The sequence below is a fragment of the Mirounga angustirostris genome, unplaced genomic scaffold, assembly GCF_029215605.1.
Source record: "Mirounga angustirostris isolate CCGP_5_RB_7025 unplaced genomic scaffold, mMirAng1.0.hap1 SCAF_9, whole genome shotgun sequence".
Lineage (NCBI taxonomy): Eukaryota > Metazoa > Chordata > Mammalia > Carnivora > Phocidae > Mirounga > Mirounga angustirostris.
Genome location: NW_026991717.1, coordinates 43,710,032 through 43,729,119, shown reverse-complemented (window position 1 = coordinate 43,729,119; position 19,088 = coordinate 43,710,032). Strand labels below are relative to the sequence as shown.

The 19,088-nt window shown below is 38.4% G+C and overlaps 1 long non-coding RNA gene and 1 pseudogene across 1 annotated transcript in view; both read right to left on the bottom strand.

Moving 5' to 3' along the window:
- Positions 1-8,907: 8,907 nt before the first annotated feature.
- Positions 8,908-19,088, bottom strand: part of LOC123861135 (uncharacterized) — a 71,632-nt gene continuing 61,451 nt past the window's right edge. Inside the window, exon 9 of the long non-coding RNA XR_010404999.1 lies at positions 8,908-12,054. This is a non-coding gene — a long non-coding RNA (uncharacterized LOC123861135). The remainder of the gene's footprint in view (positions 12,055-19,088) is intronic.
- LOC123862079 (signal peptidase complex subunit 2-like) lies at positions 15,310-16,570 on the bottom strand (annotated as a pseudogene).

Genomic DNA, 19,088 nt, shown 5'->3' with positions numbered 1-19,088 from the left:
TAAAAACCAGAGATGAAGAGACAATCCTAAAAGTAGCCAAAGAAAAGCACATATTGTCTACAGGGAATAATGATTAAAGTAAGTACTGCCTTCCCAATAGAAATAGTGCAAACCAGAAGACAATGTAATGATATCTTTAGAATGTTAAAATAAAACAACCCACCAACCTAGAATACTATATTCAGTAGAAGTATCCTTCAAAAATAAAAGTGGAAATAAAAGTGAGATAATTCATCAGCAGCAGACCTATGCTACAGTAAATGTTAAAGGAAGTCCTTCAGATTAAAAGAAAACTATACCAGAGGGAACCATGGACCTACATGAAGAAATGAAAAGCAACAGAAATGCAAATATGTGAGTAAAATATAAAAGACTAATTTATTTAAAATATGTGTCCTTTGAAAAGACAATTAAAATGTATTATTAATTTATACCATAGAAGTAACATATGACAACAATAGTACAAAAAATGGAATAGGGTAAATGGCAGCATCCTATTATAAGTTAATTATATTATAGGTGAAGTGATATAATATTAATTCATGGTACATTGTAATAGGCTAAGAATGTATATTGTAATCCTTAGAGCAAACATGAAGAAAAAATAGAAGAGTGATAAAAATAAAAAATCAATAAAGGAAGTAAAATAGAATACTGAAATACAATTAATAGAAAACAAATAGCAAAATAGTAGACTTAAAGTCAATCATGTTGATAAATCATTAACTGAAAGTGGATTAAGACTAATTCAATGCTAGAGAATGTCAGGCTAGATAAAAAATAAAGATCAAACTACATGTTGTTTATAAGAGGTATGCTTTAAATATAAAGACACATAAAAATTCAAAGTCCTGGATGGAAAATATTACACATGCAAAAATTAATCATGTGTGGCTTTATAGATAACAAAATGGTCCGCAAAACAAGGACCAGAGATTAAAAAGGACATTTTATAATGACAAAGGGTCAATTCAGAGAGAAGACATAACAGTCCTAAATACATGTGTTTAATAACAGAGTTTCAAGATACAAGAAGCCAAAACTGACAGAACTGACAGGGAACATATACCAATTTAAATTCATAGTGACAGTTTTGATATATTCCTCTCAGTAATCAATAGAAGAAGTAGACAAAAATCAATAAGAATAGAAATTTGAGCAACATTGAGGGGTGGAGCAAGATGGCGGAGGAGTAGGAGACCTGGATTTCGTCTCCTCTCAGGAATTCAGCTGGATAGGGATCAAACCATTCTGAGCACCTACAAACCCAACAGGAGATCGAAGAAAAGAAGAGCAACAACTCTCTCATCAGAAAAGCGACCAGTTTCTGGAAGGTAGGACGTGCGGAGAAGTGAATCCGAGGCGATATTCGGGAGGACAGACGGCGGGGGAGGGGCCTCCATCGGCGGCTTCTGGCAAGTGATAGAACCACGGAGCAAAAAATCGGAACTTTTAAAAGTCTGCTCCGCCGAGGGACGTCACTCTGGTGGCTAAGCGGGGGGTGGAACCCTCCGGGACAGTGTGGTCTCAGGACCCTCGGGGTCACAGAAAGACGGGGGATGCCTGAGTGTGGCAGAGCTCCCAGGTATCAGAGCGGGGAAGCCAGCTGCAGAGGCGGAGCCCAGGCGCGGGCTCTCAGCTCGGGGTGGCCATAAACCGTGATCCGCGGCACAGTCGGGCCACTGCTCCTCCAGCAGGGACCCAACAAGCGGCAGATCCGGGGAGACTCACCTTCCTCCCCCGGGGGGAGCCACGCGGGAGCGCACTGCGGGGATCTGCTGGGTTTGGAGACTCCGCCCGGGTCGGGTGCCAGAGACAGAAACGCGCGGTCACAGGCCGGGCGAGCATGGACTGCAGCCGGAGACCGGGGAGACGGGAGTGACTGACGGCTTTTCTCTGGGGGCTCACTGAGGAGCGGGGCCGGAGTTCTCGGCTCTCCGGGGCGGAGATTGGGAGGCTGCCATTTTCACTCTCCGCCTCCAAAGCTGTACGGAAAGCTCGCAGGGAACAAAAGCCCTGGAGAGCAAACGTGAGCACATTACTTAGCCGGGAGGGGGCAAGGGCGGGGCACTTCCGCCTCCGGCAGAGACATTTGGAAACCACGGCAACAGGCCCCTCCCCAGAAGATCAGCGAGAACAGCCAGCCAAGACCAAGTTCACCGATCAATGAGAACGGCAGCACTCCAGCGCTAGGGGACTACTGCACATAGAATTCACGGCTTTTTTACCATGATTCTTTAGTCTTTTAAAGTTAATTTTTTTTAACTGTCTTTTTGTCTTATTTCTTTTTGAATTTTTCTTTTTCCCTTTTTCAACCAACATCTTATCAATCCCTTTTTTAAAAAAAAAAAAATTTTATTTTTCATTTTTAGAGTCATATTCTATCCCTTCATAGTAGTTGCCCGTATTTTTGGCATATATATGTATATATATAAGTTGTTCTCTCTTTAAAATTTTGAGATAGTTTCTTCTAACAGATCAAAATATACCCTAAATCTCTAGTGTATGGTTTTTTTCTACTCCCCTGCCTGATGACATTCTCTCCCTTTCTTTTCTTTTTTTTTTAAATCCTCTTCTTTCTTTTTTCAAACAACTTATCAATTCCTTTTATAAAATTTTTTATAATTTCCATTTTACAGTCATAGTCCATCCCTTCATCATATCAACCCTTATTTTTGTACATACATAAGTTTTTCTTTCTTTAAATTTTGGGAGGCACTTTCTTCTAACAGACCAAAATACACCCCAAATCTAGTGTGTGGCACTGATCTATATACCAGCCTGATCATATTTGATCATATTCTGTTTTTTTTTGTTGTTGTTCTGTTTTGTTTGTTTTTATCTTTATCTTTTTCTTTTTCTTTTTTTTTCTTTTTCTTTTTTTTTCTTTTTCTTTTTCTTTTTTCTCTCTTTCCCTTTCTTTTCCCACTGCTTCAGGTCTTTTCTGATTTGTTTAGAGTATATTTTCTGGGAACATTGTTACCCTGTTAGCATTTTGTTCTCTCATTAATCTATTCTCCTCTGGAAAAAATGACAAAACAGAAAAAATCACCTCAACAAAAAGAACAAGAGGTAGTACCGACTGCCAGGGACCTAGCTCAATACGGATGTTAGTACGATGTCGGATCTAGAGGTCAGAATCATCACTTTAAAGATACTTGCTGGGCTTGAAAAAAGCATGGAAGTTATTAGAGAAACCCTTTCTGGAGAAGTAAAAGAACTAAAATCTAACCAAGTCAAAATCAAAAAGGCTATTCATGAGGTGCAATCAAATATGGGGGCACTAACTGCTAGGATAAATTAGGCAGAAGAGAGAATCAGTGATATAGAAGACCAAATGATGGAAAATAAAGAAGCTGAGAAAAAGAGAGATAAACAACTACTGGATCACGAGGGCAGAATTCGAGAGATAAGCGATACCATAAGACGAAACAACATTAGAATAATTGGGATCCCAGAAGAAGAAGAAAGAGAGAGAGGGGCAGAAGGTATAATGGAGCAAATTATAGCAGAGAACTTCCCTAATTTGGGGAAGGAAACAGGCATCAAAATCCAGGAAGCACAGAGAACCCCTCTCAAAATCAATAAAAATAGGTCAACACCCCAACATCTAATAGTAAAACTTACAAGTCTCAGAGACAAAGAGAAAATCCTGAAAGCAGCTCAGGAGAAGAGATATGTAACCTACAATGGTAGAAACATTAGATTGGCAACAGACCTATCCACAGAGACCTGGCAGGCCAGAAAGGACTGGCAGGATATATTCAGAGCACTAAATGAGAAAAATATGCAGCCAAGAATACTATATCCAGCTAGGCTGTCATTGAAAATAGGAGAGATAAAAAGCTTCCAGGACAAACAAAAACTGAAGGAATTTGCAAACATGAAACCAGCCCTACAAGAAATCTTGAAAGGGGTCCTCTAAGCAAAGAGAGAGCCTAAAAGCAACATAGACCAGAAAGGAACACAGACAATATACAGTAACAGTCACCTTACAGGCAATACAATGGCACTAAATTCCTATCTTTCAATAGTTACCCTGAATGTAAATGGGCTAAATGCCCCAATCAAAAGACACAGGCTATCAGACTGGATTAAAAAACAAGACCCATCGATATGCTGTCTGCAAGAGACTCATTTTAGACCCAAAGACACCCCCAGATTGAAAGTGAGGGGGTGGAAAACCATTTACCATGCTAATGGACACCAAAAGAAAGCTGGGGTGGCAATCCTTATATCAGACAAATTCGATTTTAAACCAAAGACTGTAATAAGAGATGAGGAAGGACACTATATCCTACTTAAAGGGTCTATCCAACAAGAAGATCTAACAATTGTAAATATCTATGCCCCTAACATGGGATCAGCCAATTATATAAGGCAATTAATAACAAAAGCAAAGAAACACATCGACAACAATACAATAATACTGGGGGACTTTAACGCCCCCCTCACTGAAATGGACAGATCATCTAAGCAAAGATCAACAAGGAAATAAAGACTTTAAATGACACACTGGACCAAATGGACTTCACAGACATATTCAGAACATTCCATCCCAAAGCAACGGAATACACATTCTTCTCTAGTGCCCATGGAACATTCTCCAGAATCGATCACATCCTAGGTCATAAATCAGGTCTCAACCAGTACCAAAAGATTGGGATCATTCCCTGCCTATTTTCAGACCACAATGCTTTGAAACTAGAACTCAATCACAAGAGGAAAGTCGGAAAGAACTCAAATACATGGAGGCTAAAGAGCATCCTACTAAAGAATGAGTGGGTCAACCAGGAAATTAAAGAAGAATTTAAAAAATTCATGGAAACCAATGAAAATGAAAACACAACTATTCAAAATCTTTGGGATGCAGCAAAGGCAGTCCTAAGAGGAAAGTATATAGCAATACAAGCCTTTCTCAAGAAACAAGAAAGGTCTCAAGTACACAACCTAACCCTACACCTAAAGGAGCTGGAGAAAGAATAGCAAATAAAGCCTAAACCCAGTAGGAGAAGAGAAATAATAAAGGTCAGAGCAGAAATCAATGAAATAGAAACTAAAAGAACAGTAGAACAGATCAACGAAACTAGGAGCTGGTTCTTTGAAAGAATTAACAAGATTGATAAACCCCTGGCCAGGCTTATCAAAAAGAAAAGAGAAATGACCCAAATCAATAAAATCATGAATGAAAGAGGAGAGATCACAACCAACACCAAAGAAATACAATTATAAGAACATATTATGAGCAACTCTATGCCAGCAAATTAGATAACCTGGAAGAAATGGATGCATTTCTAGAGATGTATCAACTACCAAACTGAACCAGGAAGAAATAGAAAACCTGAACAGACCTATAACCACAAAGGAAATTGAAGCAGTCATCAAAAATCTCCCAAAAAACAAAAGCCCAGGGCCAGATGGCTTCCTAGGGGAATTCTACCAAACATTTCAAGAAGAATTAATACCTATTCTTCTGAAACTGTTCCAAAAAATAGGAATGGAAGGAAAACTTCCAAACTCATTTTATGAGGCCACCATTACCTTGATCCCAAAACCAGACAAAGACCCCATCAAAAAGGAGAATTACAGACCAATATCCCTGATGAACATGGATGCAAAAATTCTCACCAAAATACCAGTCAATAGGATCCAACAGTACATTAAAAGGATTATTCACCACGACCAAGTGGGATTTATCCCTGGACTGCAAGGTTGGTTCAACATCCGCAAATCAATCAACGTGATACAATACATTAACAAAAGAAAGAACAACAATCATATGATCCTCTCAATAGATGCAGAAAAAGCATTTGACAAAGTACAGCATCCTTTCTTGATCAAAAGTCTTCAGAGTATAGGGATAGAGGGTACATACCTCAATATCATAAAAGCCATCTATGAAAAACCCACAGCGAATATCATTCTCAATGGGGAAAAACTGAGAGCTTTCCCCCTAAGGTCAGGAATGTGGCAGGGATGTCCACTATCACCACTGCTATTCAACACAGCATTAGAAGTCCTAGCCACAGCAACCAGAAAACAAAAAGAAATAAAAGGCATCCGAATCGGCAAAGAAGAAGTCAAACTCTCACTCTTTGCAGATGATATGATACTTTATGTGGAAAACCCAAAAGACTCCACCCCAAAACTGCTAGAACTCATACAGGAATTCAGTAAAGTGGCAGGATATAAAATCAATGCACAGAAGTCAGTGGCATTCCTATACACCAACAACAAGACAGAAGAAAGAGAAATTAAGGAGCTGATCCCATTTAAAATTGCACCCCAAACCATAAGATACCTAAGAATAAATCTAACCAAAGAGACAAAGAAGCTGTACTTAGAAAACTATAAAATACTCATGAAAGAAATTGAGGAAGACACAAAGAAATGGAAAAACATTCCATGCTCATGGATTGGAAGAACAAATATTGTGAAGATGTCAATGCTACCTAGAGCAATCTACACATTCAATGCAATCCCCATCAAAACACCATCCACTTTTTTCAAAGAAATGGAACAAATAATCCTAAAATTTGTATGGAAACAGAAAAGACCCCGAATAGCCGGAGGAATGTTGAAAAAGAAGCAAAGCTGGTGGCATCACAATTCCGGACTTCCAGCTCTATTACAAAGCTGTCGTCATCAAGACAGTATGGTACTGGCACAAAAACAGACACATAGATCAATGGAACAGAACAGAGAGCCCAGAAATGGACCCTCAACTCTATGGTCAACTCATCTTTGACAAAGCAGGAAAGAATGTCCAATGGAAAAAAGACAGTCTCTTCAACAAATGGTGTTGGGAAAATTGGATAGCCACATGCAGAAGAATGAAACTGGACCATTTCCTTACACCACACAGAAAAATAGACTCCAAATGGTTGAAAGACCTAAAAGTGAGACAGGAGTCCATCAAAATCCTAAAGGAGAACACAGGCAGCAACCTCTTCCTAGAAACATAGCCAAAGGCAAGGGAAGCAAGGGCAAAAATGAACTATTGGGACTTCATCAAGATAAAAAGCTTTTGCAAAGCAAAGGAAACAGTCAACAAAACCAAAAGACAATCGACAGAATGGGAGAAGATATTTGCAAATGACATATCAGATAAAGGGCTAGTGTCCAAAATCTATAAAGAACTTATCAAACTCAACACCCAAAGAACAAAGAATCCAATCAAGAAATGGGCAGAAGACATGAACAGACATTTTTCCGAAGAAGACATCCAAATGGCCAACAGACACATGAAAAAGTGCTCAATATCGCTCGGCATCAGGGAAATCCAAATCAAAACCTCAATGAGATACCACCTCACACCAGTCAGAATGGCTAAAATTAACAAGTCAGGAAACGACAGATGTTGGCGGGGATGCGGAGAAAGGGGAACCCTCCTACACTGTTGGTGGGAATGCAAGCTGGTGCAGCCACTCTGGAAAACTGTATGGAGGTTCCTCAAAAAGTTGAAAATAGAGCTACCATATGATCCAGCAATTGTACTACTGGGTATTTACCCCAAAGATACAAAAGTAGGGACCCGAAGGGGTACGTGCACCCCGATGTTTATAGCAGCAATGTCCACAATAGCCAAACTGTGGAAAGAGCCAAGATGTCCATCGACAGATGAATGGATAAAGAAGAGGTGGTCTATATATACAATGGAATATTATGCAGCCATCAAAAGGAATGAGATCTTGCCATTTGCAACGAGTTGGATGGAACTGGAGGGTGTTATGCTGAGCGAAATAAGTCAAACAGAGAAAGACATGTATCATATGACCTCACTGATATGAGGAATTCTTAATTGCAGGAAACAAACTGAGGGTTGCTGGAGTGGGGGGTGGGGTGGGAGGGACGGGGCGGCTGGGTGATAGATACTGGGGAGGGTATGTGCTATGGTGAGCGCTGTGAATTGTGCAAGACTGTTGAATCACAGATCTGTACCTCTGAAACAAATAATGCAATATATGTTAAGAAAAAAAAAAAAAGAAGAAGATAGCAGGAAGGGAAGAATGAAGGGGGGGAAATCGGAGGGGGAGACGAACCATGAGAGATCATGGACTCTGAAAAACAAACTGAGGGTTCTAGAGGGGAGGGGGGTGGGAGGATGGGTTAGCCTGGTGATGGGTATTAAAGAGGGCACGTTCTACATGGAGCACTGGGTGTTATGCACAAACAATGAATCATGGAACACTACATCTAAAACTAATGATGTAATGTATGGTGATTAACATAACAATAAAAAAGAAATTTGAGCAACATTATCAAGTAATTTAACCTAATGATATTTAGAGAACCCTATACCCACCCAGCAGCAGAACACACCCTCTTTACAAGTCAATGTGTTAAGAATTCACCAAAGAAGACTGTATACTAAGCTATAAAACATGGCTCAGTAAATTGAAGAAAACTGAAATCATAGAGTACGGTCTCTGAACACAATGGCCTTGAACTAGAAAAACAGTAATAAAATATATGGAAAATCCTCAAATATTTGGAAATGAAGCCAAACACTCCTAAATAACTAATAGGTCAAAGAAGAAATCACAAAGGAAAATTTAAAATACATAAAACTGAGTGGTAATAAAAACATATCAGATGAAAATTTGTGGGATATAAACAAAGCAGTGCTTAGAGGTAAATGTATAGTTCGAAGCGGGGGGAAATACAAAACCAATAATCTAAACTTCTTCCTCAAGAAGCTAAACAGAGAAGAGCAATTTTAAACCAACATAAGCAAAATGATGGGGAAAAAAAAGAGTAAAGCAGAAGTCAATGAAATAGAAAAGAGATAAACAATGTAACAAATGTAAACAAAAGAGTTCTTTGAAATTATATAATCCCTTTAATGAGATTGAGCAAAAATAAAAGAATAAAGTAGGAATTAAAGAGCTGACATCACTAGAGATACATTAAAAAAACCAAATGGAATACTATGAGCAAGTTTTTACCAATAAAGTTGACAAACCAGATGAAATGGGCCAATGCTAAGGATACAAATTAGCATAACTGACACATGAAGATGCAAATAATATGAATAGCCCTTGATTTAAGAAATTAGTTTAATAATTGTAAATCTTACAATAAAAAACCCAGTCCAGACAGCCTTCTCAGGTTAAAGAATAAATAATACCAATCATACACAACTTCTTTTTGGCAAATAGAGGATTGAAAATTTCCCAAACCATTTTATGAGATTAGCATATGCCTGATATCAAAACATGAGTCTCATAAGAAAAGCACAGATAATATCCTCATGAACATAAAGCAAAAATTCTCAATGAAATTTTAAGAAATCGAATTCAAAATTACATAAAAAGTTGACATTTCATGACTGAGGGTTTTCTACAAGGAAGGCAAGATTGGTTCAACATTTAAAAACCAAAATGAATGCAATGTAACTTTTTTTTTTCAATTTGTTCTGTCCTCAGCAATGTTTTTGCAGTGTTTCTTTTGGAGGTCTTTCACATCTTTCCTTAAAGTTATTCCTAGGTATCTGTAGTTTCTGATGCTCTTATAAGTTATACTGATTTTTAAAAAATTTTCATTCTCTGATTGGTCATTACTAATATTTAGAAATACAATTGATTTTTTATATTGACCTTGTATTCATCAATCCTGCTAAATGAACTTATTTATTAGTTCTAGTATAATTTTTAGATTCCATACATTTTCTATGAAGACAATCATGCCATCTGTCAATAGCAACAGTTTGGCTTGTTCTTTTCTAGTTGGATCCCTTTTATTTATTTCTTTGCCTTTGCACTAGAAATAAATAATGAAAATCTGTCTGGAAGGTTCGCAACTTGTGGTAATAGTTGGGCCTGGAATTTAACTCCGTTTCCTGGAAACCAAAATGATGGGAAACATGCAGTGATAGGCTACATTTTTCTTACTGTCTTTATGCAATAACCTACCAACTCCTCAAGTAAAGGAAAGCTTTTCCCCAGCTTGTAACAACTGGTTTAGACTTAATGCATATAAATGTCTTTGATCAGCACATAAGTTTTCCAAATCTCATTTTTTATATTTATCCTATAGGCTCCTGAGGCTGTTTATTTATTTATTTTTTTTCAATCTTTTTTCTCTGTGTTGTTCAGATTGGATAATTTCTAGTGATCTATCAACAAGCTCACTGGTTTTTTTCTCTGTCATCTTCATTCTCTTATTGAGCCCATCCAGTGATTTTTTTTTTTTAATTTTGGATATTGTATTTTTCACTTCTTAATTTCTTTTTGGTTTTTTATTTAAAAAATTTTATTAAAATATAGTTAATATACAATGCTTTATCATTTTCAGGTGTACAACATAATGATTCAACAATCCTATACATTATTCATTACTCATCACGAGTGCAGTCACCAACTGCCACCAAACAACATTAATACAATATTACCGACTATATTCCCTGTGCTGTGCCTCTCATCTCTGTGACATGTTTATTTTATAACTGGAAGTTTGTATCTCTTAATCCCTTTTATCTATTTCACTCATCTCCCTTTTGGTTCTTCTTTATGTCTTTTATTTCTTTGCTGAAACATTCTTTTTTTTGATTTCAAGAATGTTTGACCTTATTTCTCTAAGTGCAATTATACTAACTCTGTCTGATAATTCCAACATCTGTGCCTTCTTAAGGTTGAACTCTGCTGATTATCTTTCCTCTTAAATGTTTAATTTTTCCTGGTTCTTCAAATGCTGAGTAAATTTGCATTGTACCCTAGACATCTTGAATATTTTGCTTTAAGACTCCAGGTTTGTATAAATCCTAAGAAGAATGATGATTTTTGTTTTAGGAAGCAATCACCTAGGTTAGATTCACTCGGCAAGTTCTCATCTGCCTTCCATGGGCTATGACTTCAATGTCAATTCAAGTTTCAAAATGTTGTGCTATCTAGATTTATCCTGTGTATGTTGCCAGAATAGCCAGTCTGGCAACATGATGATGATTTAGCCTGTAGCTTGGTTCTCAAAGCCTATGGTATGCTTTTTAGAATCAGATTCATGCATGTGTAGTTCAGAAGTGAACCCAAAAATTCATATACAAACTTATGAGATTATTCTCTTGACCTCCTTTCTCTCCATGATCTCCCCAATACTTTCTGGCTTCTGTGGCCTCTCTCCCTGGTCCTGCAACTAGAAAGCTGGGATTTTTGTTTCCCTGCTCTGCTGTAAACTTCCCACAATTGTGTCTGAAAGTAGGGCCAAGCAGTGAGAGCACAGGAGCGAAAAAATATCATCAATGGAGATTCACTCCATACTCTTGGGACCCCAGGTATTCTGGTCAGAAAGGATTCCCCCCCCTTAGAATTTCAGGCTCCTGTCTGGTCACCACTATTTTCATGGTGCTGCCTAGAGATAGGACATGGAAGAATAGGGAAAATCCAAAAGATGCCTCCCACTTTTTCTGACCTGAAGGAGCCCTTTCCCTGCTCCTCAGACAAAGAGGAAGAGTTCTCTTCAGTCTTTGTTTCCATACCCAGTGGGCGCCTCCAGGTTTGGGGCTGCGTTTGAGTCAGAATCAGGTGACATCAGAGGAAAACAAAAAGAGAAACTTCCTTGGGGCCTCTGGCTGGTTCAGTCTGTGAAGCTTGCAACTCTCGATCTCGGGGTTATGAGTTCAAGCCCCAGGTTGGATGTAGAGACTGCTTAAAAATAAAATCTTAAAAAAGAGAGAGAGAGAGAGAGAGACTCCCTCACCATCAGTGTAGTAGAACTTCAAATTCTGGTCTCCTTTCCCAATCTGCCTGCTACCATTTACTTTTCAGAGTCTTCAAATAGATGTTTCATGTGTCCTGTCCAGGATTTCTTGCTGCTTTTAGTGGCAGAGACAGGGTAGAGTGTGCTAACTCCATATGCCGCAGCACCAGAACTCTCAATTATCTGTCAGACTGTTGTAAAGCATGTTGACATGCAAATGTGTTAGCTCCCAAATTTTAACATAAAGGAAAATACCAATGTGTTCAATGAAGGTTTCAGGTAACTTCTTTTTTACTGAGCCCTCAGGATGAAGTTTCTCTGGCCTTTTAATTGAAGAGTATTCTGAGATTATACGGTAAGCTGTTAAAAAATGTAGAATTTACAATTACTAACCTATGTAAATCTAGCTTTTCTTGATACATTACAACCTAAATATTAAAAAAAGAAATAAAGTAGATGCTAAAACTGCTAAGTTTGCAATTGTCATCAATCACTAGCACTTTCAACTTTCTCTGTTCCTCAAATATACTTCCCTGCTTTCACTGATTAACTGGCTATCAAGTATTCAACTTGCTTTTGCTACTAAAATACTTACCAATTTACCAAATTACTATAAATTTACCAAAATACTTACCAATGTTAAATATGTAGCTTTCTTATGAGATTTTGACAATAGATTTCTGCTATTTAACAACAACAACTTAGGAAGCCCTGACTCTACAACACAATTTTGTTCTGGCTGAGAGTGAGAGTGCCCATCCCCCACCTCACAAGGGCACGTGGCCCCTCATACAAATGCAGACAGACACACAGAGAGTCAAGATTTCTATAAACAAAATAAACTTTGACCAGTCATTAACTCCATCTCTGAAAACCACCCCCTCTGAATTGAAACCAAATAGCTCTAAGTGTTTTCCTGAGCTGTACTGAACCCATCATTCCTTTCAGCTAGGACCCTGGCTCAACAAACATGCACCCCAGGGGGATTCTGGGTTCAGAGGAATGACAATGTTGTAAAGAAACTACCTTCCAGCCTAGGTGAATAGGTCTATAAAAGATTAATTGTGTGCTTCCTAGAGGAACTCCTAAGGTAGGAACTTGATAGAAACTACTAGGCAGTATGGTGAGAAGAAAAATTAAAAGAAAAATGACAGTCAAGTCGCATTACCAAAAAATGACATGAGATGTGGGTGTTGTACTTGACACAGATGAAGGTCATGGAATTGGATTTCCTTAATGCGTCTCTGTTCAGGTTGTTTCCTCATCTCTATCTAAATGCTTGGCCATGTGCTCTGGAAACGCTCTCCTGTGGATTTAGACTTGAAATATGCCTGGTAGCTCTCAGAAGGACAGGGTCAAATATCTGGGAGCTAAATGCAGGCTCTTTCTTCACATGTCACATGGCGACGTCCCCTTTGCTAGAAAATAAACAGGTTGACTATCACTCTATTCACTGGTGTGAAGTATGGACACGGAGGGAGCATTTATCTTCCCAATCGACCTTTATCCAGGACGAAGCCCTGTTCTTGCCTTGCATCAAAGTCACCTACTTACACATGCATTTCCTCAGGAGTCAGAGCCTTTTGCCTATTAGGGGAGAAGTGAGTTGACTGGGGAAGAGAAAGCTGGGAAGTTAACTTGCAGTCTACTCAGTTAGCATTTCCTGAAGACATAAGCACATTCTTTGCTTTACTTCTCTCCTTCATGAGGGCACATAATCCTTAATAGCACTAAAGGGGGCTGCTCACAGGCAACAAATGTTGAAAATAGACCCCTTTATATGCTACCCTTCAAGTTAACATTTGGGGTTGATCAGACTACCAGATAAAAACTATTCTATATTTGGAGTGGAATCAAATTGTTCACCACCCTCCTACTTTCCCTATTGAAACATCCTGTTTATTTCTCTAACAATCCCCCTCAAGAAACTCTGCAATAGTTCCAGTCCATAATTTATGGACCACTGGCCTGAAATAACTTGGGTCAGAGAAAATCCTTGTGGGCCTGGATGTAGGGAAAGGCTTGGGAGCTGCTTGGAAGAACAGCATTGCTGGGTAGCAGATGCAAGGAGTGAGGTCCTGGGAGCCTGTGTGGTGACAGGGTGGGTACCAACACCAGGGAATCCAAAACTTCAGGTAAGGCCCACTCCATCAGCCTAACAGACCCATTCCAAGAGGGTTCCTTTGTGTCTAGGAATTCTGTCTTGTGGATGTTTCTATTGAACACTTGCCCAACAAAATTTGGTTCAACTATAAAATAGGAACTCTGCTGAGTTCTTGGCATAAGTGAATGAAAAATAACCAACCTGCATCCAATAAGCTCAGCCTTACAATATGCAATTCGGCAAGTTCTATGTTCAAGGCATGCATGGGGTGCCATGGAGACACACAGAAGGGTGTGTTGCCCAAACAGAGATTTCAGGGAAGCCCTTCCAGAGTGATGGCATGCTTGAATGGAGTCTGGACAGTGAAGAGTTGAGTAAGGGAATTCCTGATATCACACAGAGCTTTTGCTTAACTGATCCTGGAGACCATAGATGCTTCACGCAAACTGAGCAAGGACTGTGAGGTTAAAATGCACAGGGAGTTTATGGGAGGGTGATGGTAAATAAGAATGAAAAACTAAACAAGGGTCAGTTGTGAATAGAAGGTGGTGTTAATCCCATATGCAATGAATAGGAAATACTGAACATTTCCAAGCAGGAGAATGCCATGAAGAAGAGTGCCTTTCTGATAGGTCCATCGGCAGCAGTGGAAGGCGCAACGCCAGGATCAGAGAGGCCTATCAGGGCTGTCACAGTAATCCAGGCAAGGGGGGATCATGGTGTGGACAAAAAAGAAACAGTGGGGATGCAGAGCTGAAGGGAGATCCAGGAGTTTTCAAGGAGGAACAGTTTGTTTGACTTTGCCACTGCTTGTTTTGCTGAGGTCAAAGAGAAAAATAGATTATCACCCAGGTTATCAGGGTTGGGGACCTTACTGGAAGGTGGAACCAGTTCCTGACTTAGAGAACACTGAAGGAGAAGTCATTTGGGGGGGGAAGTATTTTTTAAATTAATCCATTTTAGGCATGTAGTTCTGTTTTTTTTTTTTTTTTTTACATCTTCTTTCCTTTTATTAAAAAAGAAATTTAGAAAATGGCAGTTAATAAAGGGCACGAACAAATCAACAGGGATATAGTAGTGGAAAACATAGAATAAAACTAAAAATGACCCTGGCTTCTTTAATTGGTTAAGATCACAAAATGTAACAGGCAGAAAGTCTGTTTTAAACAAATGAAAAAGCTGTGTTGGTTTTTTTTCCCAATTCTCCCCAAGTCAGATATATACACACCCACAAAAATGGTGTGTTAAGGAAAGCTGTCATACACAAGAAGTTGTATCCCAAATTAAGGGAAATGGTTGTTAAAACAGGAATTAACACAAGAAAGTCAGCAACAGGTTAAAATTTTTAAAACTGAGTCTTCAAATGCTGTATGCCACAAAGCTATAGGATATAAAGTACTGCTAGGTATGAAGGAGGAAGTCTGTAGGGCTGCCAGCAAAAAATGCTTTTCTGGAAAAGCAAATCAAAACAATGCAATCAGAAGACCAAGAACGCTAAAGTTAGATATCAGAACTACAACTTCTCATATCTGAACTAGAAGATTCTATCCAGAATGGACTAAAAGTTCAGGACAAGACAGGGCCATTTTTAACATATCTTATTTATCCATTTTAGGTTCTCTGTTTCCTTCTCCCTCACCCTGAAATTCAGCATCATCCAGCAGAAAGACAGCTGCTTTTAGAATTGGCTATTTTGTTTTTCTTTTTTTTAAAAAAGATTTTATTTATTTATTTGAGAGAGAGCGAGAAAGAGAGAGCACAAGCAAGAAAAATGGCAGGCAGAGGGAGAAGCAAACTCCCGCTGAGAAGGCAGGAGTCGAAGGCAGATGCTTAACCAACTGAGCCACCCAGGCACCGCTTTATTTTTCTTTCTGTGGCAAGAATGTCATGGAGCCTGGATATTTCAGGCTCATATGCATGGAGTCTGGACAGTGAAGAGTTGAGTAAGGAAATTCCTGATATCACACAGAGCTTTTGCTTAACTGATCCTGGAGACCATAGATGCTTCCATGACCAGTGTCACGCTATGGTCAAAAAACTTAGCAGTGGACTTGGTGTACTCGGACTCTCACTGCTGCTTTGTTCTTCCACTCATGAAAGTCAACTTCAGAGTGTATTTGTCATCTAACCTTTTGAGACTGGAGGACAGTTGCCAAATATCATCAGGATCCATTCCTACAGGATCTTTCCTGTGGGCCTTACTCATCCTTATATGAGGATAAATGGTCAGGAACCCCATCATCTCAAAATAGGATATGACACACAAAGCCAAAAACAGGCTTAGATTCTGGAAAGGGGTGCATATAATCCCAAATCAAAGCCACTATGGCAAAGAAACAGGAGATGGCACAGAGTGAAGTGACTGTCAGTCAGACCAAAATTCTCCACATACTTGTACTTTTCCAGAAGTACCTTTTTGGTAGAATCACCCAAAGAATCCTTCACAGCTGATCCATCCCATTTGTTAATTTTTACAGGCTTATCATCAACCTTCCACTTGTCCCCCACGTCTCTGTGGCTACTGCCTGTCCTGCAGCTGGGACCACCGCCAGCACCAGTCCCCGCACCCTGCATAGATGCTGCCACCATCTTGTCTCAGGTATGTAGTTCTGAGGTCTGACAAACATATATAGTCATGTAACTTCCTCCACTATCAAGATATACAATATTCCCATCACCCTATAAAGTTCTCTCATGTTTCTTTGAAGTCACTCCCTTCCTTTTATCCCAGATCTGGCAACTGCTGATCTGATCCTCTAGGTTTTTTGCCTTTGCAGAATTCCACATAAATTGAATCATATACTATGTAGTATTTTGTGTGGCCTTTTCCCACTTAACACAGTGCTTTTGAGATTTATGCATCTTGTTGTCTGTATCAGTACTTTGCTCGTTTACATCATGAGTAGTATGCCATTGTATGTAGTAAGTTGTTTATCCATTCACTGGCTGAGGACATTTGGGTTGTTTCCAGTTTGTGGCTATTATGAATAAAGCTGCTATGAACATTTGAGTACATGTCTTTATGTATACATTTGTTTTCATTTCTCATGAGTAAAGATTGAGGATTTCTCAGTTGTATGGGAAGTATTTATTTAGTGTCTTAAGAAACTGCCAGACTTTTCTACCATGCTATACCTTTATAATTCTCACTAGCAATCTAAGAGTTCCAAATGCACTGCATCTTCACCAGCATTTGGTATTGCTACTAATTTTCAGCTAAGCCATTCTAATAGGTGTGTGGTGGAGTGTCATGATTTTCGTTTGTATTTCTCCAATGATAATGATGTTGGATAACTTTTCATGTACTTATAAGATCATATCTTTGGTAAAATGTCTATTCAAATTATTTGTCCATTCAAATTATTTGTCATTATTAATGAGTTGTGAGAGTTTTTTAATTTGAATATAAGTCCTTTATCACATACATTATTTGCAAATATTTTCTCCCAGTCTGTGATTTGTTTTTTCATAATTCCAATGATGTTTTCAAAAAATACTTAATTTTTATGAAGTCTGATGTATCAAACTTTTTTTTTATAGTTAGAACTTCTTGTGTCTTGGCTAAGAAATCATTGCTTTGTCCAAGGTTTCAAAATTTTAAATCCTACATTCTATTCTAGAAGTTTTAAAGATTTAGGCTTTATATTTTACATCTATGATCCACTTTGAGCTTATTTCTGTATATGGTATGAGGTACACGTTCATTTATTTATCTACATATACCCAATTTTTCCAGCACTATTTGTTGAGAAGTTCAGAGACAACTTTTAAGGGGAACAAGATGAGTTCTTTTTGGTCATGCTGAGTTTGAGATGCCCTGGCCCATCTATCTATGTGGTGACATGCAGTAGGCAATGAGTCTAAAACTAAGAAAGAGATGGATATAAAGATTTAGGAATCAAGTCTTTGTGGTATTTAAACTCACTGGACTTGGTCAGCTCTCCAATTAAAATGGGTCTGACCAGCCAAGAGAGAAACTAGAGGTGCAGCATCGAGGGACGGGACAGAACTTCTTCGGGATGGGGTAATGGGGTGATGGGCACTAAGAAGGGCACTTGAAGTGAAGAGCACCGGGTGTTATAGGCAACTGATGAATCACTAAACTCTACTCCTGAAACTAATAATACAGTATATGTTAATTAAATTGAATTCAAATAAAAATTTAAAAGTATATGTTTAAAATTAAATATATTTAAATATCTAATATTTAAATTATTTTAATATTTTGTTTATTTTAATATTTAAATTTTATTTAATATCCATTAAATTGTATTTGATTATATATTTAATTGTAATATTTAATATATATATAAGGATTGATTGAAGGATTTAGAATAGGAGTTTAGCACCTACAACATACTATCCATACATTCTATTGAAGAAGAAGAGATGAGAGGCAGAGCAATGGGCTAGGAGGTTATTGCAAAAGACAAGGACAAATGTGAGGTGCTAAATTAGGGCAGTGGTAATGTTAAAAAAAAAGCCTAAGTAATACATATTTCATGTGAATGTAACTTTCATGGGTACACACAAGGGGAATCAGACATACAAGAAAACTTTAAGCCTTCATAAAGAAGAAAAACTGCTAAGCTTATTCTGGTATATTTCCCTGTAAATAGGTCTTAAGTTATTTACAGGCCTAGAGTATGTACTGTAAGTGTTTAAACTTGAACTTCTATTCTTTACGATAGCCTACAGTCCAAACATAAAGTCGCACAAGCCTGTTGCTTCCAGCAACACCTAACACACTTGTGTACAAATGTTCCCAGACCTGTTTTACCTCTCTCCTATAGTTCAGAATCCTTTATCTCACTACCCGCATGAATTGATTAGAAAGAAAGATGTTGTAGGCAAAGTGTTGAAAGGTCCTATACTGAGCCAATTCTATCATTTGCTAACTGTGTGACCAAGCTTGTTTGCTCTGTAAAATGGAGATGCTAATATCCACTTTTCAAGTATTTAGCAAGATAATATATGAATCCTGGATTCTAGTAGGTACCCAAAAATGTTTTTTGAGCAGAACTGAAGTCATTAAAATACTATTACTGTGACAGAAGCATAAGGCGTGTGGCACAGTGACACAGCACTGGGAGGAAAAGAAGAGAAAGCCTCCAGGTATCTTGCAATGTCTGCTCCAGATTCACCCTTCCCTCCGCTCTGCTCTGCTGCCTGTCCTTGTAGGGTGACCTCTATGAATGTTCTAAAAGTCTCCCTTGACCTGGCTTCTGGAGGGCTCAGAGAGTAAGGAACCTCAGCAAAGGATCAAGGGAGGAGGAATTCAGTAGCTATT